Genomic DNA, 25872 nt, shown 5'->3' with positions numbered 1-25872 from the left:
GGACTTACGGCTGACCATATGCAGCATTGTCCCGCGGACTGACTGCGGTGCTTACGTTTGGAGTCGTATTGAGTCTCTAAACGGAAGGCTGTGGAAATTCTGTCGGGACATGGGGGCCGAGTTTGTGGACTTGAGACCGGTGCTCGGATCTTGTAGCACCCCCTTGAACCGCTCTTGGGTCCACTACACCCCTGAGGCGTCGGTTCGGGTGGCTCATAGGATCTTCAAGCACTGTAGATATTTTTTAGGCAAATGCGTAGGTTAAGTAGTGGAGTAAATTTAAATTTAAAGATAAATTTCCCTGATAACGATATTATAAAGTGTAGGTCGATTAGTGGGTCTCACAATACTAGGTTGCCGAAAGAGATTTCTCGAAGTAACTACAGTGCTAAGGAGACAAAAGAAAGAATCACTTCTCAGAATATGGACCGATCGTGTATTAAGACACCCAAAAGACTTATAAATAGCATCACCAGAAAGCAGACGGAAACAAACACAAAGAAGGTTCTATACGAAGAAATAATTTCCGTAGTAGTAGTTAACTGTCGAAGTTTAAAAAATAAGATACCGGAATTTCACCACCTCATTCATAGCACAGAGTCAGAAATTATTATAATAGGAACTGAAAGTTGGTTGAATGATAGCAGGCAGCAAAATATTTCCCAAGTCCTTCACAGTTTATAGAAACGACAGACAGAATAGAGCCGGAGGAGGAGTTTTTATCGCGGTTAAAAACTCTACTATTAATAGAGCTGAGTTATTTCCTGATAACTGTATAGAAAGTGTCTGGTGCTCAGTAAAAATACCCAGTGCGAAAAGAATATATGTCTGTGCGTATTATAGACCACCCCATGCTGGCGTTAACTCAATACTAGATCTAGAAAGGCAGATAAAAAGCTTTACATCCCACAACAATGAGCGTAGACTGATAATTGGTGGCGATTTTAATGTTCCCACAGTAGATTGGGATTCGTACAGTTTTGTAAATGGAGGTAAAGACTAGGATTTATGCGAGTCCCTCTTATTGACGTTCACCTCAAATTCCCTACATCAATTAGTCACTTCACCAGCAAGGGGAAAGAACATCCTTGATCTATTAGCTACTAATATACCCAAAATGGTCTCAAATGTAGGAGTTATTGATGAAATCAGTGATCTAAACGTAGAAACGTACAAAAAGTTAACAAACCTAAGAGAAAAATGTATTTATTCAATAAAGCTGACTATGATGGCTTAAAACATGAGTTAAACTGTTCCTTTCTTAGATTTGACGAATCAAGCAAAACTAGGAGTGTTGAGGACACCTGGAATAATTTTCTAGGGATAACACGTTCAGCAATACAGAGATTCATACCTAGTAATTATATAAGAGAGTATAAGGAACCCCGTTGGTATAACTGAAGTTCGGAAATCACTAAGACGGCAAAGGGCGTGCCATGCCAGAATGAAAAACGCGGTTAAAGACTCCTCCTCTGATAAAATCAACGAAACCATACAGAATTACAAAGTATCTAGGTCCACTGCCAAGAAGGCATTCCGGAAGGCGCTAGCGGAATTCAAAAGGAAAAAATTAGGTGAACATTTAAACGATGACCCAAAGATGTTTTGGTCCTACGTGAGGGATGTGCAGGGAAAAAAGTCCACCGTAAACTCATTGAACAACGAAAAAGGGGATAAAGAAACAAGTAGTTTAGGTAAAGCCAACATATTAAACTCATTCCTCCACAGTGTTTTCAACAAATGCTCCCCGAATATACCAGAGAACCTTCCAAAAACATTTCTACAGCCAATGCAAGCAATCGACTTTTCCACCCACGGAATAGAGTTACTCCTTAAAAACATCGACCCCAAAAAATCTCCGGGACCTGATGAGATACCGGCTCGCGTGTATAAAGAACTGTCGTCTGAAATTGCTCCTTATCTTAATATAATATTTAAGAAATCATAAGCAGAAGAAAGCGTGCCAAGCGGCTGGAAGATAGCTTCTGTGACACCCATATTTAAAAATAGAGATTATACGCCAATATCGCTCACCTCCATCTCCTGTAAGATTTTTGAGCATATCATTATTAGTTCAATAATGAGGTACCTCGATAGCCAATATTTATTGATTAATAACCAACACGGGTTCCGTAAAGGTAGATCCTGCGAAACTCAACTCGCACTCTTTGTTCATGATATAATGCGATATTTCTAGATTTTAAAAAAGCTTTTGATAAAGTCCCTCATTGCAAGTTACTCGCGAAGTTGGAGACTTATGGAATACACGGGAGTGTTATATGCTGGATTAGACAATTTTTAAAAAGTCGTGTTCAGACAGTCGTCCTGAATGGTGTATCATCCGATGCTGTTAAGGTCACGTCGGGTGTACCACAGGGAAGTATCATAGGCCTCCTCTTGTTTCTTATTTACATAAATGACCTCAGCGCCGTGGTTAATAGCAGGCTCCGTCTTTTTGCTGACGATGCGGTGATTTATGGGAACATTCAAAGTCGCGATGACAGAGTCACGTTAGCTAACGACCTAAATGCAATCCAGACTTGGTGCGATACATTGCAATTGGAATTAAATTTGAAAAAATGCGTAGTAATACATTTTTGGGAAAAGAGTACCACCCCCCATTTAATTACAAAGTGAAACAAACAGAAATCGTGAGGGTAGATTCCTTTAAATACTTGGGTACAACAATTACTCACGGTCTGTACTGGGGAAAGCACATACGGGAAATATGCGGTCGTGCTAATAAAAAATTGAGATTTGTAAAAACGGTGCTGGGTAAATGTGACGAAAAAGTGAAGGAACGATGCTTTCTTACCCTAGCCAGGCCCCACCTAGAGTATGCTGCCAGTATATGGGATCCTCAAGACATACATTTAATTTCGGAATTGGATCGAGTTCAGCGGAGGGGGGCTAGATTTGTCAAAAATTGTTATGACCAACGCAGGAGCGTAACTACTTTGCTAGAAAATTTAGGCTGGGATTCCCTTACACAGCGGCGTTTACAATATAAATTAAACTTATTCTAAACATTTAAAGATGGGTCCTTTTCCGATGACATCAAGAACATAATACGAACCCCAAAGTATTACGGGCGGAGGGATCACGAATATAAGATTAGAGAGATTGACTGCAAGACAGACAGGTTTAAATGATCATTTTTCCAAGAATAATAACAGACCAAAATGCTTGTAATCGAAATCCCCCTGGAGTCGGCTCGACATAGTAAGTATTAACCTACAAGGTAGCGACTGCGCATGGTTCTACGGTCATATTTATATTTTTTTTTGAAGCTTCCCCTTACCTTTCCCCATCCATTTGAAAAACCCTAACCCCCTCATCCCTTACCCTTACCTTCTGGTGCTGCACCCCCTGCCACATACCTTTTTGGTGGCTTGCAGGGTATTGATGTAGATGTAGATGAAGTGTTTTGGACCAACACGGTCAAAGTAGTAGGGACGTAAGGAGAAGAATTGCGCTAGGCAAAGAGGCTTTCACAGGGAGGAGGGAGTTGATGACAGGGACGTTGAGTAAGGATCTTAAGAAAAGACTCGTAAAAACTTTGATATGGAGCGTAGCTATGTACGGTGCGGAAACGTGGTCATTGAAGTAGGAGGATAGACGTAGATTGGAGGCTTTTGAAATGTGGGTGTGGAGAAGAATGGAGAAGATGAAATGGACTGAGAAGAAAACAAATGAGACAAACTTGGTATGGCGGGCGAAGAGAGGCGTTTGTTGGGAGAAATCCTACGGAGGCAGGAAAAGTGGATGAAGGGGGTGTTGACCGGCAGTGGGATGTTGAAGACTGTGATAGAGGGGAGAATGTTGGGCAAACGAGGAAAGGTAAGGAACAGGATAGGGATGTGTGACGGGATGAAGGGAGGAAGAAAGTACTCAGAGATGAACAGGGACCTGATGAAGAGTAGGATGCTTGAGGTAGTGTTTTGCTAGGAGTCACAAAATATATATTTAGAAGCGGTTTCCATCCAAAAACCTACCTTATCCGGTAGATTACCTTATAATAATAAGAATAAACTTAGATTGAAATATTTAAATACAGAGAAAGGATACTCACATATTTAGTTTTGACGTTTTGACAACATGGCGGTCATCATTAAAATGCCGTTCTCGGGGGAAGAGCGGAGAGGATAGGTGCTGGGGGAATGAAGGAGGAGAGGTAAAAGACGCATATGCAACGGACAAGGGGTGGTAGGGGATGTGTAGATGGCTATTCAGTGGGCCTGATTCAACCCAGGAAGTTTAAATGACTGGAGCACCCAGATATGCACCATCTCGCGTTTTCCAACTCTATACTGCTAGCAGATTCAGGAAGGGTTTCGATTACCGAAAATGTCTCTTTGTTTCGGTATTTTATTCCTTTTAAACCCTCCAAAACTCAGATAGTGAGGACACGTCGTCAGCTTACCTAGCTAAAGCACTCGGCCGGATATCGAAGGATTCCGGCTTCCGGGCAAGGGGAATTATTTTTAAATTCTGAAGTTGTTGCATTAATTCTTTCTGTAAATTAGACTTCTAAAAATGCTTGCAAATGAATGAAACCGGACTATACGAGGCCTGTTCAAAAAGTATCGCGAATTGTGAATTTTCGCGGGTTGCTAATATTTGATGTTAGATTTTTTGTTGCGCTATGTTGGTAGTTATGTCTCTCACTTATGCCGAAAAGTTTGGCCACTTCGAATGTTCAGTTAATTGTTGATAGCTGTTTGACTTTGATGTTCTTTGGTTTGTCTTCGATTTTTTCCAGTTCCAAAAAATGCATCAAAGTATCTGCATTAAATTTTGTCTGAAAAACGAAATTCAGGGCGCGGACGCATTCCGAATGTTGACTGTGGCTTATGGAGAAGCTGCCTTGGACCAAAGCAACGTTTATCGGGGGTTTAAAATGTTCTCAGAGGGCCGAGAAGATGTGAACGACGAAGAACGTGCCGGACGCCCGGGCACGTCAACAACAGACGAAAACATTAATGAAGTGAAGAAAACATTGTTGGCAAATCGTCGAATCACCGTTAGAGAAGCTTCTGAGGACTAAACATATCGATTGGCTCGTGCCAGTCGATTTTCACCAATGATTTGGGTATGACACGGGTCGCTGCGAAATTCGTACCTTAATTTGTGCTTAATTTCTACCAAAAACAGCAACGCATTAACATTGCTACTGACTATCCGCGGCGACCCAAATTTGCTCCAGAGGGCCATAACTGGTGATGAATAACATGACTGGTTTATGGTTATGACGTAGAAACAAAAGCTCAATCATTCTGAGGGCAGCTGCAGCATGAGCCAAGACCGGAAAAAGCGCGCTCGAAAAAAGTTTGTTCGAATGTGAAAGTTTTGCTTACAGTTTTCTTTGATGCAGGGCGTCGGTGCTATTATGAGTTCTTGCCACAGGCTAGAAAGGTAAATATATTAGATATTAGGAATATTAGCTGCAAGTTAGTGCAATTTGTCCGAAACAATCCTCCACAAACGCACGGATTTGTGAAAGAACAAAAATTGGCTTTTGCTCCATGACCACGCCCCTGCTCACACATCGTTACCTGTGGACGAAAGTTTGGCCAAAGACAAAAAAAGGATTATCTGGCCCCCAGTGACTTTTTCTTGTTCCCGAAACTGAAGAGGCTCATTAAAGGACGACGCGTTTGACGAGATAAAGACTGCATCAAAGGAAGAGCTGAACAAGATAACAAAAAATGATTTGTTGAAGTGCTTCCAGGATTGGAAAAAACGTTGGAATAAGTGTATATGATCTAACGGGGATTACTTTGAAGGGGATAAAATAGTTATTAATGAATAAATAAATAATTTTTGAACAAACACAAAAGTCGTGATACTTGTTGAGCAGACCTCGTATTCATCTCAAGCTTCAAGAGGAATTTTTGGCTGGTCGCAGAGTCTCCGATTTCCGAAGGAGACATTCCCTAGAACCCCTCAAGGTATGCTGGTCAGGTGCGTGATTGGTCGCCGTTAAGGCAGCAGCTCCTGCTGGAATAGTTCCCGTCCCCGTGGGCCAGTGCCTCCCCCCCTTCCACTCTTCCAAGAGACTCAGGGAGGGGGCAATGATTTCGTTGGTTGCTTTTCACGGCCAGTATGGCAAGAGGCGCACTTTAATTAACAATCACAGAACGGATTTTAATTTACATGGGCATAAACGCTATCGTAATCACACGAAAACCGAAGAACGGAATACACTGATGCATCGCACCTACATGGGGAATGGTATTTGTCTCTAAAACACATGATACTCTATGAGGAACAATAAAGCATGCACAAATCAGACTCACTTTAGCTCTGGAAGTCTCTCAAGTGGAAGTTTACCTGAAAAATAGAAGAAATCAAATTCAGAAATGAAGAAAAACTATTGGTTGTCATGACAGGTACATAGCATGGTATCAATGCACATAATAAAAGCATAAAAACAGTTCGCGAAGGAATTGGTTTTAATTGATTCAATGGAATGATTCAAATTTAAACGTTCTCCAAGTAAATTCATCGTAATTAACGCCTTGTGTTATCAACGGATGACTGGCTTGAATGGTCCAATCTCTGAGTGAAATCCCTATTACCCTCTGCCAATCCTCTCATTTCTTCCCGTGGTTCCTCGCGCTGGCGTCTCCCATCAACTTCTTCTCGTAATCAATCATTTGTCGTCCGCTTCAATTTTCACTCGCGTTTTTTACGCCTTCCATCGATTTTCCTCACATCATTCTTCTCCAGCACAATCGCCTCCAATTCCCTCCTCTCCTCCGCTCCAACCACCCGTTACTTACAACCCACGCATGAGTACTCGTGACTATGTCCCACACCTTGCACCAAGAGCATGACCTCGCAATACGGCCCGCTGGTAGTCGTTTCTCGCCAAGTAAAGCCTCCATCACCGCCCAAATTTTGTGCAGCTTAGTCCCATTGTTCGGTTATGATATTTCAACATCGTCAGCAAAACGTGTTTCACTTGTTCCAGTATGAGTAATTCGAATGCAAAGCGAAAAATATTATACTTGATTAACTGAAGAACAGAAACGTATTTTCATAATTTTTTATTCAAAAGTTAGCCTATGACGTCAACTATACGCGTATGAGAAACAGAAAAACAGCAACACCAGCTCATAGAGGCAATTACCAAGAAATTTTCGCCAAAAGGCCGCCGTGAAATTGTGGCATCTGAAGGGTGGAACATGGTTTTGTGGGCGGTAGAAGTTTCAGACCACGAGGGATACCCAACGATGATCTGGATGCGCCTCACCCCTCGGGCACACAGGGAGGATGCCTACATCTACATATATCCTACAAGCTACCGCTGGGGTGAGTGGCAGCGGGTCATGACGCATTAAAAAATGTTTTAGCTGTTAGTTGCAATAATAATGTAAAATAATTAAACAGGTAAATTATGATCATTTTTAGTCCATGAACAACGAAATGTGGATATATTACTGCATCAAGTATGCGAGGTGAGAAGCTAGTAACATGAAGGTCAATAAAATAAGGTAACATGAAATAATGACAGCAGAGGTCATTTAGGCTAATTAAACGAAAATGCTTTACCCGCTGGCGCGGTCATGAGCAGTTATTTATAGTGTACATTCACTATGGGAAGGGTATTGCATCATGGCAGAAAAAGTCGTAATCACTTCGTAGAAATTCAGGTAATAGCTAGAGAGCGGTCGATCCTAGTTTCGGGAAGGACAAAATGACATTGGAGGGACTAAATCCGGTTCAAAAATACCTCCTTTCTTCTCGCTCAATGCTCACATATAAAACTCTCTGGTGGAATCGGCTCACCAAACAGATGGGCAGTTGAGAATGGCCTTCTTGGCTATGATGAAAGAGATTTAAGATGAAATAAATACGAGTCCGCGTACGTATTGAGTCACGGACGGAACTGAACTAGGTCTATGTGGGCACCGAATGTCCTTAGGTGCGGATCAGAACAAAAAGTTGAACTGACCACCCCAACATATGAGGACAATATGCGGATCAGCTTTAAAGAAACTTGGCTTCATTAAACCGGTGGTGGGGAAATGTAATGAGCAGGTTAAAGAGAGGTGTTATTTTGCTCTAGTTAGACCTCATTTGGAATATGCCGCAAGTATTTGGGATCCGTGGGAGAAAATTTGGCAAAAATAATTAGATAAAGTCCAGAGAAAATCCGCTAGATTCGTTAAAAATTGTTATGATAAAAACACAAGTGTGACAGGTCTCTTAGGGGATTTAGGCTGGGAACCACTTGAAGTACGGAGAGAACAAGCAAGACTTAGACTTTTAGAAAGGTTCAGAACAAATGAGTTTAACTATGACACTGAAGGAATTACGAGCTCGTACTCGCTACTCGTATAATGGCCCCACACTACTTAGGTAGATCAGACCACAAAGATAAACTAAGGGAGATAGATTCCAGGACAGATAGGTACAAATACTCATTATTTCCCCGAACAATCAGAAATCATAATAGAAGAAACCGAAGTTACTTTAGAAATATTGAAACCATTGAATTTACAAGTAGGAGCAAAGTTAAACACTGCAAAGCTGTTAGGTATACTTTCAGGTGCATGTGTATGTAAGATGTAGATTGAGTGTTTGCATGTGTGTGGGGTATAAGTGTTCATGCATGAATGTATGCCATGTTTTTTTTTGGGGATATATGATTTTGTGGTTATTGCATGCGGGTTTTTTTTCTTTTTCTTTTCTAAATTACGGGTGGTGTCCTAACACCCCCCGCCACACGCCCTTGCGGCGGCTTGCGGGGTATTAAGTAGATGTAGAACATGTCTCTCTCTATCTAGGGAAGACTGGAGCGGATGCAAAACTAAAGAGAATGAAAACCCACAAAGATAAGGAACGTAGAAACTTCAGTCATGGTTTCCATGCACCCAAAATACTAACTAATGTCAACAAGACACTGTCCGCAGTAATCGTGTATTTTGAGTGTGTATTTGGAAATATTGAGTGAAATAAGGTGATAGGTATACAAGGTATGAGTAAAAAAAGATCGGACTGATTTTATTCTGTGCAAACCTTTCAACTGATCAAAACGAGAGACAGTGCGCAATTGAGCGATACATCTGATAACTAAAACGAGAGGTGTTGTATTTGTTTACGTCAAGCCGTTACGCAGCAGCAGTGGTACGTGTTTTCACCTGTTCGTCACCACTTGCTACGGCAGCAATAAAGGAGCTAGAGGAACAGCGTGTGTGCATGAAATTTTGTTTCAAACTTGGCAAAAGTGCTACGGAAATATTTGGAATGATTCAGCAAGCCTTTGTTATTGAAACTATGAGTCAAAGCCAGTATTTTGAGTGGAACAGTCGTTTAAAATCGGGCAGAACCACGACAGGTGAAGATTCGCGAACGGGGCGGCCTTCCACTTCGACAGACCCCAACCATGTCAAATTGGTAAAAGATTTGTTGCAAATTGGTGAACGATCGTCGTTTAACTGTTAGGGAGATAGCCACGGAAATGAACATTAGTTTTGGATCCTGTCAAACAATTTTGACAGACATTTTGGGCATGACGCGCGTCGCATCAAAACTCGTCCCGCGGGTGCTTACTGACCAACAGAGACAAAAACGTGCCATTGCCGACCCAGAGTTTCTTGAAACCTTTTTTATGTTTCCAAATCTAGAATCAACCTTGAAAGGGCATCGATTCGACTCTTTTGCGGACATTAAAACTAATTGTACGGTGGACCTGAAGAGGATCCCAAAGGCAAGGCAAGGTTCGACAGCTGGAAGAAGCGTTGGCAAAGGTGTATCGTCAGCCAGGGCATGTACTTTGAGGGCGACAAGTTCGATTAAGCTGTATCCATCGAAATAAATAATTTTAAAAATCAGTCCTGTATTTTTTTGATCACACCTTGTATGCGGAAATGTCCTTTGTAGAATATCTGCAATTTATGAGAGCAAAGAAAAATATTAACGGTATTTCAAAGTCCAAGAAACACGAGGCATCATAGCGTCGCTAATTTTGAACTGTATAAAAATTTGGTTTAACCATTAATAGTTTAATAAGGAGGTTTCATTTCATATGATGTGGACAGAAATATGCTGTCTCAAAAAAGACACGCTCACGAATAAAATCGCAAAAGACGAGCGTAACTCTTTATCTGACACGCAAAAATGAAGGAAGAGGGAGGAGGTGGAGGAGCGGAAGGTGATAGTAAATGAGGGGTGAAGATAGCGGAAGAGCACTGCTCTCCTTGGAAGCCCGTTTCGTATCAAAGGATGAGTTCGCAGCAGAAGGGACAAATAAGGCACGACTTTCTCACCAACGGCCAGCACTCTTAATTTGTGGGCAAGCAGACGTGAGTTTCCGAGAAGGCACATTGAATGGAACACGGATTCTAGGCACGAGCATATTTATCTAGTTTGGAAGAACCTCACTCCCTTTGAAAATCCTTGTGAGAGAGACCCCCTCAGGGCCCCCCTTGTGCCTCCCTTCGGTAAATCACCCCGCACGACGAGAGTATTCCGCGTCGCTGCATAATGTGTCGATTTCCGTGCTGTCCGCAACACTCCCGGGTGCCACTCAGTCAAAGGGAGGGGACGGCCCCTGAAAGCGGCAGGGGGGAGGGTGCGAGGAGAGGAGATGGAAGAAGAAGGCGGGGGAGAGGGGGCGGAGAGAGCCCGGGGAGAGAGTTGTGCCAACGTCGACAAAGAGCTCCCTTTCCTCGCCGCTCCCCTCGACGAGAACATCAGAATGCAGGTGCGGTAGAGAAGGGCAGGTTGGCTTCCATCGCATCACACACCTAAGAGAGCCGTCCAGAAAGTAATATAAGTCTCGGCCTAACGCGGCCACAGTAGGTAGATATAGAGCCACCATCTTGGCATGTAAACGTGCCTACACCAAATGCTCATCCCGATGTGAGAGCATGCAAAAAACGGTTCTTCTATTTTGCACACTGAGAAGGGTTGAAATGTGCGCTGCAAATGTTAACCCCCTGAGTTAGGAAGTGTAATCTGTGATGAGGTTTTTATTGGCAAAGAACTGACACAAGCCAGTTGAAATTCGTAGGCAAATTTCTGAAATGTCCGGTAACAGAATAGGGAATGAATGAGGACTGAGTAAGGCAGTAATGCATTCAGTTTATAAATGGCCAGACCAACAACGTTTACAAACATGACACCACAGTGACCGGCTTAGGTTTCTAATGACAGATGAGCTGAAAGATGGCAGTGACCTTCCAAACACCGCAGTTCGAGGCGTTCTGCCCTAGTGTGTGTGTGTGAATACAACGAATTTACGGCTTCCACCTCTACTTCGCTCGCTACACGCTAATGGAAGTTCCTTTCTGGACAGCCCTCGTTCAGTTTGTGGGTACGTGAGTGATAACAAAGGTTTGTGTGAGTGTCTTTATATATATATATATATATATATACATATATACAGATGGATGAGCGGCGAAAATTGAAGAATGTAAACACAGAATTAGGCAAAATGAAGTACAAAGAATTGAACAATAAATTGAGGCGGGCAACAAATAAAGCAAAGGAAGCATGGTGGAAGACGCAGTGCGAGGATATGGAAAGTCTGCAGAGGAAGGGCGAAATCGGTGCGCTGTACAGCAAAGTTAAATCTTTATCGGGAAGTAAGAAAGGGAGATCAACGATTGCAGTTAGAGATAAGGCGGGTAAGGTAATAGTTGACGCAGGAAAGATCCAAGAGAGATGGAAGGAATATATAGAGGAACTGTATAGTAAAGAGCTTAGACCAACAAAGTTAGACATTGAAAAGGAACATGACGTAGAGGAAGATAGCTTAGGTCCAGGCATACTAGACAATTAAATAGAAAGGGCATTAAGGCAGATGAAACTAAATAAGGCCGTGGGGGTGGATAACATTCCGGGGGAACTTTTAAAATGCTTAGGAAAGTGTGGGAGGAAGAGGCTATATGGGCTGATCTGTAGTATTTATGAGCAGGGAATCTGGCCGGAAGACTTTGTGAGATCAGTTTTAGTTCCTATTCCGAAAATGGTAAAGGCCACGACATGTGAGGACTATAAGACAATAAGTTTGAAATCTCACGCGGCTAAAGTTGTTCTCAGGATCACAAACAAAAGGATAAAGTAGAGGGCAAATGATTACTTAGAGGATGATCAGTTTGGGTTTAGGAAGGGGAGAGGTACGCGTGATGCCATTGCAGTAATGAGATTATTAATCGAGAGGAATATAGAACACAACCAGGAGGTATTTGCCTGTTTCGTAGATTCCCAAAAAGCGTTTGATAAAGTGAATTGGGAAAAACTAATGAGTATATTGCAGATAATAGGAATAGATTGGAGGGAAAGGAGGCTAATCCGCAACCTGTACATGTCTCAGACTGCTCAGGTGCGAGTAGGGAACAGGGAGTCCGGTTGAGCAGTGTTAGGAAGAGGTGTAAGGCAGGGTTGCCCATTATCACCGTTGCTGTTCAACCTGTATGCAGAGGAAATGATTAAAGAGGTATGGGAATAACTGGAGGTAGGAATGAAAGTGGGTGGGGAATTCGTAAAATAAGTTAGGTTTGCTGATGACCAAGCTTTAGTTTGTCAGTCAGCCAAGGGGCTGCAAGCATTAATGAGTGAATTGGAAATTCAGTGCGACAGGTATGAGATGAGAATCAATATTAATAAAACAAAGGTTATGCGATTTTCTAGAAAGAAAAAGGCTAAGCTTAACATCAAAGTAGGAGCACCAGAAGGTAGCGACTGCGCATGGTTATACGGTCATATATATATTTTTTTTTTGCAGCTTCCCCTTACCTTTCCCCATCCATTTGAAAAACGCTAACCCCCTCATCCCTTACCCTTACCTTCTGGTGCTGCACCCCCTGCCGCATACCTATTTGGTTGCTTGCAGGGTATTGATGTAGATGTAGATGAAGTGTTTGGACCAACACGGTCAAAGTAGTAGGGACGTAAGGAGAAGAATTGCGCTAGGCAAAGAGGCTTTCACAAGGAGGAGGGAGTTGATGACAGGGACGTTGAGTAAGGATCTTAAGAAAAGACTCGTAAAAACTTTGATATGGAGCGTAGCTATGTACGGTGCGGAAACGTGGTCATTGAAGTAGGAGGATAGACGTAGATTGGAGGCTTTTGAAATGTGGGTGTGGAGAAGAATGGAGAAGATGAAATGGACTGAGAAGAAAACAAATGAGACAAACTTGGTATGGCGGGCGAAGAGAGGCGTTTGTTGGGAGAAATCCTACGGAGACAGGAAAAGTGGATGAAGGGGGTGTTGACCGGCAGTGGGATGTTGAAGACTGTGATAGAGAGGAGAATGTTGGGCAAACGAGGAAAGGGAAGGAACAGGATAGGGATGTTGGACGGGATGAAGGGAGGAAGAAAGCTCAGAGATGAAGAGGGACCTAATATAGAGTAGGATGATGGATTTTTGTTTTGTTTGGAATAATAAAATGTTTGTTTGGTAGTTTTGTCCATCCAAAAACCTACCTTAAACGGTAGATTACCTAAAAAAAAATATATATATATATATACATATATATATATATAATATATACATATATATAATATATATATATACATACATATACATATATATAATATATATATACACATATATATATATATATATATATATATATATATAACAAACTCGGACAGGATCAATAGTTAGTTCTAGTTCTAAAAAACAATTAATTCTACATATATGCATGCACTTCCACTGACCTTATGTGTTTTGTTATAATAACCCAATATTTCCGAATGACCTCATTCATGTTCTGTTCATTTGTTTTTGAGTTTCCCTTTCAATCCCTCGTCCATCTCCGCAGGGGGGAAATTCCTGCTACCTGCAACGTTGGGTCGCATTCCCTGCCTTTTGCAGTATATCCGGGGGATAGAGTGTTTTGTGGTGCATGTTCATGTGGTAGTGATGTTTCCCATTCTTGCTTGTTGTGTCCTAGCTTGCATGTTGTAAGATGGCTTTCGCACTGCATCCTGGGGTGGTGTTTTTTTGTTGTTTTGCGGTGTATGTATCTGCATGAGTGTTGGATGAAGGGATTTTTGCGTGAGTGTGTGCGCTGCTGTGGGTGTAATTTTGCACGTTGTTGTTTTGCATGTGGTATTTTTCCTTTTTACGGTTGGCGACCTAACACCCCCCGCAACACGCCCTTGCGGCGGCTTGCGGGGTATTATGTAGATGTAGATATACAGGTTAGCTTTTGTTGGGAACTCGGTTGTTTTTTAGGATGGCTTCATCTAGGTTCCCTGTTGCAATGCTCGAAGGCACTGGCGAATGCGCGGCTTTAAGGTCCCGTATCATCATGCTGAAGAAAATGGTGCGGGAACTTTGATCAGAGCTCGCCGGCCGGAGGGCTCCCCTCAAAAGAGATGGTGCTCGGGTTGGGAATACGAAAACCCGCCAAGCCCATAGGGATGCACGGATTCGTCCGAATGCAACACGTGGCTGGGCGATTAGAGACCTACCCCGCGTCCCATCTCCCAACGAGGGAGTGTCTCACGTCCGTAGGTCGGACGATTGGAGGGTCGTCTCTCGGGGCAAGGGGAAGGTAATGCTGCGGCAGGATTGGACTCTACGGAGGAAGATACTATCCCTGTCTCCAACAGGTACCAGGTGCTGTCGGATGAGAGCACCACCGTGCCTGCAGCCCCTACCCCCACTCCGAGGTCACTGCCTAGGGTAAAACGTCAGGGAACGGGAAGAGAGGGAATGGTAGTAATAGGTAGCTCGAATGTCCGCCGTGTAATGGTCCCATTGACGGAAAGGGCGCGCCGCGTACGCGCCGATCAACGGGTGACCGCCTGGTGAATACCAGGCGCAGGAGTCCCTCAGGTGAGGAAGGCGTTCGAGGCGGTTAAAAAAGGCACGAAGTGCTCTAGGCTACAGTTCTTGGCCCATTTTGGCATCAACGACGTCGCGGACCGTGGATCCTAGAGGGTTCTACGTTCCCTTAGGGAACTGAGCTCCGAGGTGAGACACGTCCCGAGCGTCGAAGGGGTTCGGCTCGGACTGACGGCCTGCAGTATCGTCCCGAGGGAGGATTGCGGGTCCCTGGTTTGGAGCCGATTGGAAGGCATAAACCAGAGACTTTCGAGATTCTGCTCAGACATAGGAGACTCCTTCGTAGACCTGAGGCCAACCCTCCGATCATGCAGGACTTTCCTTAATCGATCTGGGTCCACTACACGGCAAAAGCGGCGAGTAAGGTAGCGGATAAGAAACTCGACCACTGTAGGCCTTTTTTAGGATAGAGGGCAGGTCAATTAGTGGGTCAGTAACATCTGGGGATAGCGCGCATAGTATTATTAATAAAAATATAAAGGTCACCGACAACACTGGCATTGATTTAGAAAGACATGTGACACGCACTTTCCCACAAAGACGTCCTAAATTACAGTCAGGCACAAATAAGGACGTTATTCAAAATAAACATAAGTTAACTATACTTGTTATAATTTACAAAATCCTCAAAACCAAATCAGCAAATCTCGAACTCATAATCCAAACTCATTCCGCTGATATGGTATTAGGCACAGAGAGTTGGCTATGTAATGACATAAACGACCAAGAAATTTTCCCAATAGATTTCAAAGTTTACCGCACGATAGAGATACAAGACCCGGAGGAGGGGTTTCCGTGGCAGTTAAAAGTCATTTTGAAAGCAGGCTAGTTTTATTTGAAAATAATAACATAGAAACCGTTGACAGTGGCGGTCTTGTGTTTATCTTCGTCTTCACAACATTTCCCAACGAAGCCACTACTTAAAGTGCAAGAAGAGGAAATTATTACAAGGTGCAAGGCCAAGTCATCTCGATCTCATCAAAAGCGGTCCTCTCAACATTCTTATTTCTTTGCGTTGGTCGATGAGTATTTTTGGTACCTACCATGAACACAAATAGTGACATCCGAGGTTTCCTGTAGCAATCATGTAAATAGTCGTGCATCAAATAAGAAGAGAAAATTTATGAGGCAGAGCAGCGATCGCCAATCGTCTTCCAGATCGCAGTTCTTGGTCCACTTGTTGAACAATGTCATGGGTCTGGATATACTGGGCCTGCTGCTCCACTCTCCATCAAGCACATTTGTAAAACCATTTCTGAAGTCTAGACACCATTGTCTTATCGTTCCTTCACACATTACTATTTGTCCATAAAATAGGTACAACTCCCAATTAATTTGGGCCTATGACCATCCTTTTGCGCAAAAAAACGAATCACAGCAAACACTTTGCTGCTGGCGGGAGCAACGATTCCCACGGACATTGCTGTCTGCATCCGACTACGACAGACCACTGACTATTGAATCAAAACAATAACTCCAGTGGTTTCGGATTCAACCAATAGGTTTTCTTGCATGCGTACCACTTCATTCTGACCAGCCAACACTTAAGTATAAGGAAACGGCCTCTACTTTTCGAACATGCCTCACAATTCATGTTTTGAAGCTGGATTAAGCTACAGATAATTTCAAAATCAGGGTCGAGTGGAACTGCGAATAAAATGTCCAAGTTAAATGCTAAAATGTCCAGAATTATTTTTACTATCAGTTGGTTTAGTCGTGAACTGAATGTTCGATTTGTACGGCGATTGATTAGCACATAATTATCTTCTCCACATAGATTTGTATTTCTATATCTCAACTTACTATGTTGACCCTACTGATTAAGGCCCCCTTCAGGAGTACTTCACAACATACCGCGTCATCATGAGTCCTTTTTCCTTTGCTATTTTCACCATTTATTCACCGTATGTGCCTCTGTGCGGATGATTTTTCAGATCCATTTTGAAGATATCTGAATAGAGATTGAATAATCATGAGGGAATAGGTCATCCTAGCCTCACTTATCTCGTAAATATCCTTAGATAAGTTATTCCCTATTTTAATAGCAGCGCTTTGGCTCCAATAAAGATCTTTAAGTAATGGCCTCACCATCTCTATTAAGACGTAGATTTTATTAAAGCATGCCTTCGTGAAAATTGATCTCTCAAATCCGCTAAGAAGATATGACCAAAAAATCAATCTTTGAGGCTCGATAGGTTCTTACATTAACTTCTTCAATATTTCAGTCAGACTTCTGTTTGCCCTTATTCATTTGGAGAGAACTCGCCGCTCACCGCCGCACGTCTGCCAATTCTTTTATATAGCCCGCCGACCACACAAGTATCCCCGCTACTGAGCGCATCCTCTTTGTGATCGCCCAAAAGGTAGAAGCAGCAAACTCCTTTGCTGTCTCGAAGCATTTCGTCTTGAATAAATCTAATTGTGGGATCGCTTCGCCGCATATTTTCCGTCCCGATATACGGTGGCCTGTCCAGAAAATAATAACCTCCGTTTGAGATGTAGAGAGATATACGAGGGCGATTCGAAAAGTAAGGTCTCTTATTTTTTCATGAAAAATCAAATTTATTCTCTACTTTGTGTACATTGTAGGAAAGGCTGAGGATTTTTGCTATTTTTCTACATAGTCGCCTTGAAGATCAATCACTTTTGCATCCTTGTAACCAGCTTTTTAATACCGGCGTCGTACCTTTCTCTCGCCTCGTCACGAAGCCAACTAACGACTTCTTCTTGCTCTTCCTCGTCTGACTTGAATTTCTGTCCTCCAAGGTGTTTTTTGAGAGTGGGAAACAAGTGGAAGTCGCTGGGGGAAACGTCCGGGCTGTAAGGAGGGTGGTCGATGATATCCCATCAGCCGAATTCATTGAGTATGGTGGTCGTTTGATGTGACACATGAGGACGTGCATTGTCATGATGCAAAAACACTCCTTTGGTGAGACACCTTGTTGTAACTGAGGACCTCCGACACAATATTCTGCACGGAGAAGTAGCCACTATCTTCACTAAGGCCTTCCTTTATCTAAATGAATTTCCCCCGCCACACGCCCTTGCGGCGGCTTGCGGGGTATTAAGTAGATGAATGAAGGTAATTCTCCGGTTATTACGCACCATCCCGTCAATCAAATATCTCCCAGCACCACTTCCGCAAGTTTTTGATGTCCAAACACTTATCACCGTACACTTCCACTAAGTTGCAATGAGTTTATGTATCGGAGATTCAGTGCTCAAGTTGGCTTCGTGACGCGGCGGGAGAAAGGCACGACGCCGGTGTAAAAAAGCTGCTTACAAGGATGCAAAAAGTGATTGATCGTCAAGGCGACCATGTAGAAAAATAGCTAAATGCTCAACCTTTCCAAGGTTAGAAGGCCATGCCGCTTGTTGTTTGTTTAAAAAAGCGAGTCAAAATGGAAAATACAATTGATATTCCGCCAAATATGAAGTCCGTTCTGTGATAAGGTTTTTACTGATACAAAAACTTCAAAGCTGCTGACATTCGTCGGGAAATTTACGCTCCGTACGGACCAAATGTGGATATTGACAAGGGCAGTGCGTCAGCGTTGTCGTTCGTTTAAGAGAGAACATAAATTTGTTCATGATGATGACAGAAGTGGTCGCTCGTCTGTGGTGAATAATGAACTGCCAAACCTTAAAATTGATGACAAAGTTCGTGAAAAAATATTTTACGATATCTGATATCTAAAGAAAATTCGCCACTACTTTCTATGGCTCTAATGCATTTAAACAATACTGAAAAGTTAGGATTCAATAAATGTTTTAAGCTCGTCTCGATGAGTAACTCCCAGATACCTTAATCGGTTGGCTGCGATCTCAGGCTGCATGATTTAAAAACTTAAGGGATGAGTGAAATCTAGTTCAGATATACGACAAATGTTTACATCTGTTTGAAAATAGAAGAGATATGTTGTTTTGAGATGAAAATAATACATTCATTTTATAAAGTGCATCATTGCTGAAATGTGTACAGGCCTTAACTCAAATCATCCGCAATAGTCATGATGCAAACATCTTTTACACAGTTTTGCGTCGTCAGGCAAGAAGCGGATGTTAGCTATGACGTTGTGCTTATGGAGTTGATTTACAATATTAATAGATTCTGGTGTTTGAAGCGTAAGGCTTCCTCGAATAAACCTTGTCAATCAGCAACTCTCAAATCCAAATTTTATAAAAACCTATCATTCAATAATCAAAATTGGGTAGTTAAACACTTTATTTTATTCCCTCTAAAGAGAACGCCTTTCATCGGATTGTAATATATCTATATGCCCCCTCAACGATCAAATTTACAATTTTACACGTAAATATAATAACAGCATAAACATAATTGGTGGCGACTTTAATCTCCCTGGTATAGATTGGGACAACAATATCGTTAAATCTGGGACCCGCGATCGCGAATCTTGCAATTCCATGATAAAATTGGTTCAAAGAAACTCCCTCCATCAAGCAGTACGCATGCCCACCCGTGGAAAGAACATATTGGATCTATTTCTTACAAACACGCCTGAACGTATTATTAGTGTATCAACTGATGAGGGCTTGAGTGACCATAAAGCAATTAATGTCCACTTGGACATAGAAATAAAAAAGATCATTAAACCAAAAAGAAAAATTTATAATTACCATAAAGCAGACTTTGAATCCTTTGCCAATCAACTAAACTCTTCACTACCCGAGTTCAAAACCCGCTTAAGTCATGTCAACATGGAAGAAACTTGGACAGAATTTGTCAATATCATGCAAAAAGGAATCGTAGATTTCATACCTATAAAATACGTTAAAGCAAATCGCGACCCCAGGTGGTACAATAAAGACGTTAGAAAAGCCCTCCGAAAGCAGAGAATGCTACACTCTAGGGTAAAGAGGGCAGGCGTGAACACATCATCCCCTGAGAATAAACAATTAGGGGACACATATAGATCCTCCAAAGTTGAAACCAAAACACAATTATGTAGCGCTTTACTGGACTTAAAACGCAAATTACTTTGCGAGCACTTGGACACTGACCCCAAAGCTTTCTGGTCATATGTTAGGGAAGTAAATGGGAGTAAACAAACCGTGGCTTGCTTAAGGGATTGTAGCAATATAATTCATACAGACAGTGAGGGTAAAGCTAACATCTTAAATTCATTCTTCCAAAGCGTTTTCTCGAATGATGTTGCCACCGCATATCTCCAAGAAACAATACATACTCCACCCATGGAAAAAATAACAGTGGACCAACAAGGAATTCTAAAATTGCTTAACGAGATTAAACCCAACAAATCCCCGGGTCCCGAAAATATACCAGCTAGGGTGATAAAACATTTAGCTCCAAACAATGCCCCTTACCTTGAATTTATATTTAACAAATCCCTCACAGAGTGCAAAGTACCTAAGATTTGGAAAACCGCGCAAATAACGCCTATTTTTAAAGGTGGTGACAGGGAGGATCCAAGTAATTACAGACCTATATCTCTCACTTCTATCTGTTGCAAAATCTTAGAGCACGTAATTGTCAGTTCAATAATGAGACACCTTGACAATATTAACTTTTTAAGTGACAATCAACACGGTTTCAGGAAAACCCGCTCCTGCGAAACCCAATTAGGATTATTTACACATGATTTAGTTTTATCTGGTGAGAGAGGTAGGCAAGTGGATGCCATCTTCTTAGATTTTCAAAAGGCATTTGATAAGGTCCCACATGGTAAACTCATTCATAAATTAAAGGTCGCGGGCATAAACAAGGGCGCCATAATTTGGGTTAAAGATTTTCTTTCGGAGCGGGAACAGAGGGTAGTCCTTGATGGCGCTAGTTCCGACAGCGTTCGAGTCACGTCGGAGGTACCTCAGGGAAGTGTGATCGGGCCGTTGCTTTTCTTGATTTTTGTTAACGATTTGAACCGCGAAGTGAAAAGTAAAATTAGGATGTTCGCGGATGACACGGTGATCTATCGGGAGATATCTGGGGATGAGGATCGTTTTATTCTAGAGCAGGATTTAGATTGCATTACTAAATGGTGTTCTAACTGGGGATTGACTCTAAATTATAATAAATGTTCAGTGGTAAATTTCTTTAAAAGATCAACGGGATTTGCTTACAAATTAGCTGGAGGTGACCTGGCAGTAGTTGATACGGTAAAATACCTAGGTGTCACATTCACAAAAGACTTAACTTGGGGGTCTCACATACGTAAAGTCTGCGGTCAAGCATATAAAAAATTGGGATTCATTAGACGCATTGTCGGCAAAAGTGACTCGAAGGTCAAGGAACGTTGTTACCACGCTCTTGTAAGGCCTCATTTAGAATACGCATGCAGCGTGTGGGATCCGAGTGAAAAAGGTCTCATTCGGGAAATTGAGAAGGTTCAACGCCGGGCAGCCCGTTTTGTAAAAAATTCCTACGATAAAACGCAAAGCGTCACCGAAATGCTCATGGATTTGGGGTGGGAATCATTGGCTGAGAGACGATTCAATGCAAGATTGAAATTATTAAATAAATTTAGATCCGCATGTTTCAGCACCGAGGTCTCGCAAATTATTCGCACTCCTACATACATTAGTCGCTTGGATCATGCATATAAAATTCGGGAAATAGATGCCAGAACTAGCCGACTCAAGGACTCCTTCTTCCCACGGACAATACGGGATAGCAACTGCCGGGTTATAGATAGCAAAAATTCCACTTGCCACCCTCAGCGTCTAAAAAATAATTAGTTGTATTTAAATGCATGCTCTTCCACTAACCTTATGTGTTTTGCTATAATAACCCATTCTTTCCGAATGACTTCATTCATGTTCTGTTCATCTGTTTTTAAGTTTCCCTTTCAATCCCTCGTCCCTCTCCGCGGGGGCAAATTCCTGCTACCTGCAACGTTGGGTCGCATTCCCTGCCATTTAGAGACTCTTTGGGGGTAGAGTGTTTCGTGGTGCATTTTCATGTGGTAGTGATGTTTCAATTTCTTGCTTGTTGTGTCCTGGCTTCCGTGTTGTAGGATGTCTTTCGTGCTGCATCATGGGGTGCAGTTTTTAGTTGTTTTGCGGTATATGTGTTTGCATGAGTATTGGATGAAGGGATTTTTGCATGAGTGTGTGCGCTGCTGTGGGTGTAATTTTCCGTGTTGTTTTTTTGCATGTGGTATTTTTCTTTTTTACGGTTGGTGACCTAACACCCCCCGCCACACGCCCTTGCGGCGGCTTGCGGGGTATTATGTAGATGTAGATGTAGATGTAATATGCTAGACTGATTGTAATATATTGTAACAGACTGGATCTAAATTAGTAATGATTACAATAAGTATATATCAAATATGCTTCTTTATCTTATTTAAAAATCGTATAAAAGTCTTTATTTTGCACACGTTACTGAAATAAGGAAAACAAATATATACAGAAAATCATTCAAAAGATGTTCGGCGGTAGCAGTACAATTCTTATATGAAAAAAGACTAAAATATGACGCATTCCTGAAATTCCTCCAAACCTAACAATCTCCAATGTTTCGAAGACACTAACTTAAAGAGTTCAGTACTGACTACGGCCAATCGAGTTAAATATTTGGGGGTTGTTCTAACACCACGCCTTTCATGGGGAGCACATATCGGGACAATATGCGGATCAGCTCCAAAGAAACCTGGCTTCATAAAACGGGTGGTGGGGAAATGTAATGAGAAAGTTAAAGAGAGGTGTTATTTTGCTCTAGTTAGACCTCATTTGGAATATGCCGTAGGTATTTGGGATCTTTGGGAGAAAATTTGGCAAAAAGAATTAGATGAAGTCCAGAGAAAATCCGCTGGATTCGTTAAGAATTGTTATGATAAGAACACAAGTGTGACAGATCTCTTAGGGGATTTAGGCTGGGAACCACTTGAAGTGCGGAGAGAACCAGCGAGGCTTAGACTTTTAGAAAGGTTCAGAACAAACGAGTTTAACTATGGCACTGAAGGAATTATAATGGCCCCACGCTACTTACGTAGATCAGACCACAAAGATAAACTAAGGGAGATAGATTCCAGGACAGATAGATACAAATACCCATTCTTTCCCCGAACAGTAAGAAATCATAATAGTAAGAAACCGAAGTCACTTTAGAAATATTAAAAACATTGAATTTACAAGTCGGAGCAAAGTTAAACACCGCAAAGCTGTTAGGTATACTTTCAGGTGAATGTGTATGTAAGATGTAGATTGAGTGTTTGCATGTGTGTTGGGTGTAAGTGTTCATGCCTGAATGCATGCCATGTTTTTTTTTGTGGTTATTGCATGCGGTTTTTTTTTCTAAATTACGGGTGGTGTCCTAACACCCCCCGCCACACGCCCTTGCGGCGGCTTGCGGGGTATGATGTAGATGTAGAAAGAAAAATCTTGAATTGACTCCCTGTCGAACGAAGAACAGTTAAATGAATAGGCCGGCGTTTATTTCGATGCAACATGACTGGGAATAAAGAGGTGGCCTATCCAATGCGCGTTTTTTGAGATAAATCATACCGAATGTATATTGACAGGGTCCATAAGAACCAAAAGATAGAGTTTGCGGGGCTTTTATATCATTACTTTCGCGTAACTCGAGGTTCATTCCGTCCTCCCTCGCAAAAGGAATGAAATATCCTCGGGAAAAATATCGAGGCAGTGGAGTCGCTGTACAATTGTTAACCCGCCCAGCCAGGGGGCACGGGGGGGGGGGGGTAATTGGAAAAATAGGACAGAATGTTTTATTACTTTGGGGTTACGGGGTTGGTGGGAAGCGATAGGGGGCCGCGGGGGGAGCGGAGGATGACGTGGGCAATTTTTCGGTGGGAAAGGGGAATGGTCGTTGGCGGAGGAGAGAGGCCTCGTGGTCCGTGGTCCGTCCGAAAAGCAATTACAGTTGATTAACTCTGGAAAGCAGGAAGACCATTCATACACCCTCTTCAGGCATCGGGCATTCCTCCACACCCACTTACACACCCGACATTCCCTCTGCACTCCTATACCACACCACACGAGGGCGCCTCTCGAATACATATACGGGAAGCAGGAGGCACGCCTTCCCCAGGGGGCGGGGGTTTGATGGATGGCCGGACGCGGAGGCCGCCGACATGCACGGCACACGGCTCCCACACGCAGGGTGTGGGTGTGGGGGCCGCTCAATAAGTCAATAAAGGAAGCGGTAGGGAGAGAGAAAGAGTGAGTGAGCCCTCAATCCCACGAGATAATAAGTGGGGCGGGGAGAATGGGACGCGGGGGGAATGAATAACGAAAGGGGGGGCGGACGACCCCAAACGTTTGTGGCCGAGATCGCGGGGGGGGGGCGGGGGGTGGAGGGGGGCCTTTGAGTGTCGAAGATCCCGTGTTAGTTAATTCGAAATGGAAATGTAAGTGCCTAATAAAAATTTCACGAATTGACACCATTGATTTTATCAAAAAGTTTCCAACCAACTTTCATTTCACTAGCGATCCAAAGGCGATCCAGAACGAACTTCCTCATCGACCGCAATGAAATTCATCAACTGCACTTCTAGCTGGAAGAAAGGGACTCCGACCGAACGAGAAATGAAACAAACCGAAAATTTGAAAACAAATTTAAAGCGGCCGAAGAAGAGCTTGAGATTAGCCCAATGAAATACGACAAATGCGACTCGAAAAGATCAAGCAAGGCAAGTTCAAAGCATTGGGATATGTGTCAGCACTGATGAGATGTCAAAGTCGGCCCTAAGATAGAGGTGAAGGGAACGACGTTCAATTAGAAAAGTAAATCTAACAACAACTGCTCGTTTCAGCCAAGAGAGAGGTAAATATATTTACGCCATCGCGCGCCGAATTAACACACTTCAAATTCTGCTTCACAAAACTTTTTAATAAAAAAAATAGGATGTGGGCGTTAGACTTGAGACAACGGAATAGCCTTTTGATTTTACCACTCGCGTCACAGGGCTAACGCGATTGGCGGTTCATCCGTTTTTAACAAATGGTTAAACGTTTATTATGACAATTCGCACACAACCGAGTCTTCTTATTCAATGTGTTCGTGTCGCATGCGCATATACTGAGCGATTAATCGAAAAACATATAAGTCAATCAAGCTAAAAAAATCCTTAGAGAAAGGAGGAGGTTCAATGCGAATACAAAAAGAGGTGACAAAAAATCCTTTCAACTCCTAGGAAACGTAATTTGAAAATTTAGCCGAAAAGTAAACAATCGATATAATGGAGAATTGTTCTCATCACCCATATTAATAAGAGTGGAAATAAAATCCCGGGGATCACCGATAGATAACACCTCCCCTCACCATACACTACAGCCTTGACTTGGTGGAAGTATTTGCACTTTCTGAAGACCCCTTTGTGCTGACGGGGGCAATGCAAAGAACTGCCCCGGCCGGCAAAAAAATAAGACTGTGGGGATACTGCAAACATCCCTGTGGAATGGCTTGAGGATTTTGAAAAAATCTCCAAGCAGTTCCGCCAGTGGACGGGATAGAGTTTAAACAGAGGGTGGAAGAATTTTTGTGGCCTAATTTGTGGTATGTACGAGGGAGGAAATTGGCTGGAGGATTTCATTAGATCAATGTTGGTTCCAATCTCAAGAAAGGAAAGGCGTCTTTTTGAGAAGGCAATAGAACAATAAGTTTGGTTTTGCACGTAGCTAAGATGATATCTAGAATATGAAAAATATTTGCTGAGTTATTTCAATTTATCATGGAATTTTTATAGAGGAAATGGACTTATTAGTCCCAGTCTTGCAACGTGTTCGATATATTCTTAATGTCATTCCTAGGTTAAGAAGAGTTGATTTTCCCAGAGCCTTGGGGTATATAGTATATCTTGGTGCGTCTATATTCTCCGTCTCCCATACTTCCTCATGTCCGATCTTGCACGAAGGCAGACAAAATGGGCGGAGGAACAATGGGAGGCGGGAATCTGGCAGAAGAAGCGAGAATTCACCAATGTAACAGCTACCATGGACGTGTATTCAGACGCAACGCCCTTTCAAGCCGCCTGGACTATTCCATGCTTAGAATTAACAGAGATTTGGGCCTTTGAAAACATGCTTCCATTCTTGGAAGCCGAAGCCTATGCAGCGTT

The sequence above is a fragment of the Hetaerina americana genome, unplaced genomic scaffold, assembly GCF_022747635.1.
Source record: "Hetaerina americana unplaced genomic scaffold, ioHetAmer1.1.p SCAF_18, whole genome shotgun sequence".
NCBI classification, from domain to species: Eukaryota; Metazoa; Arthropoda; class Insecta; order Odonata; family Calopterygidae; genus Hetaerina; species Hetaerina americana.
This window is presented reverse-complemented; position numbering follows the sequence as displayed.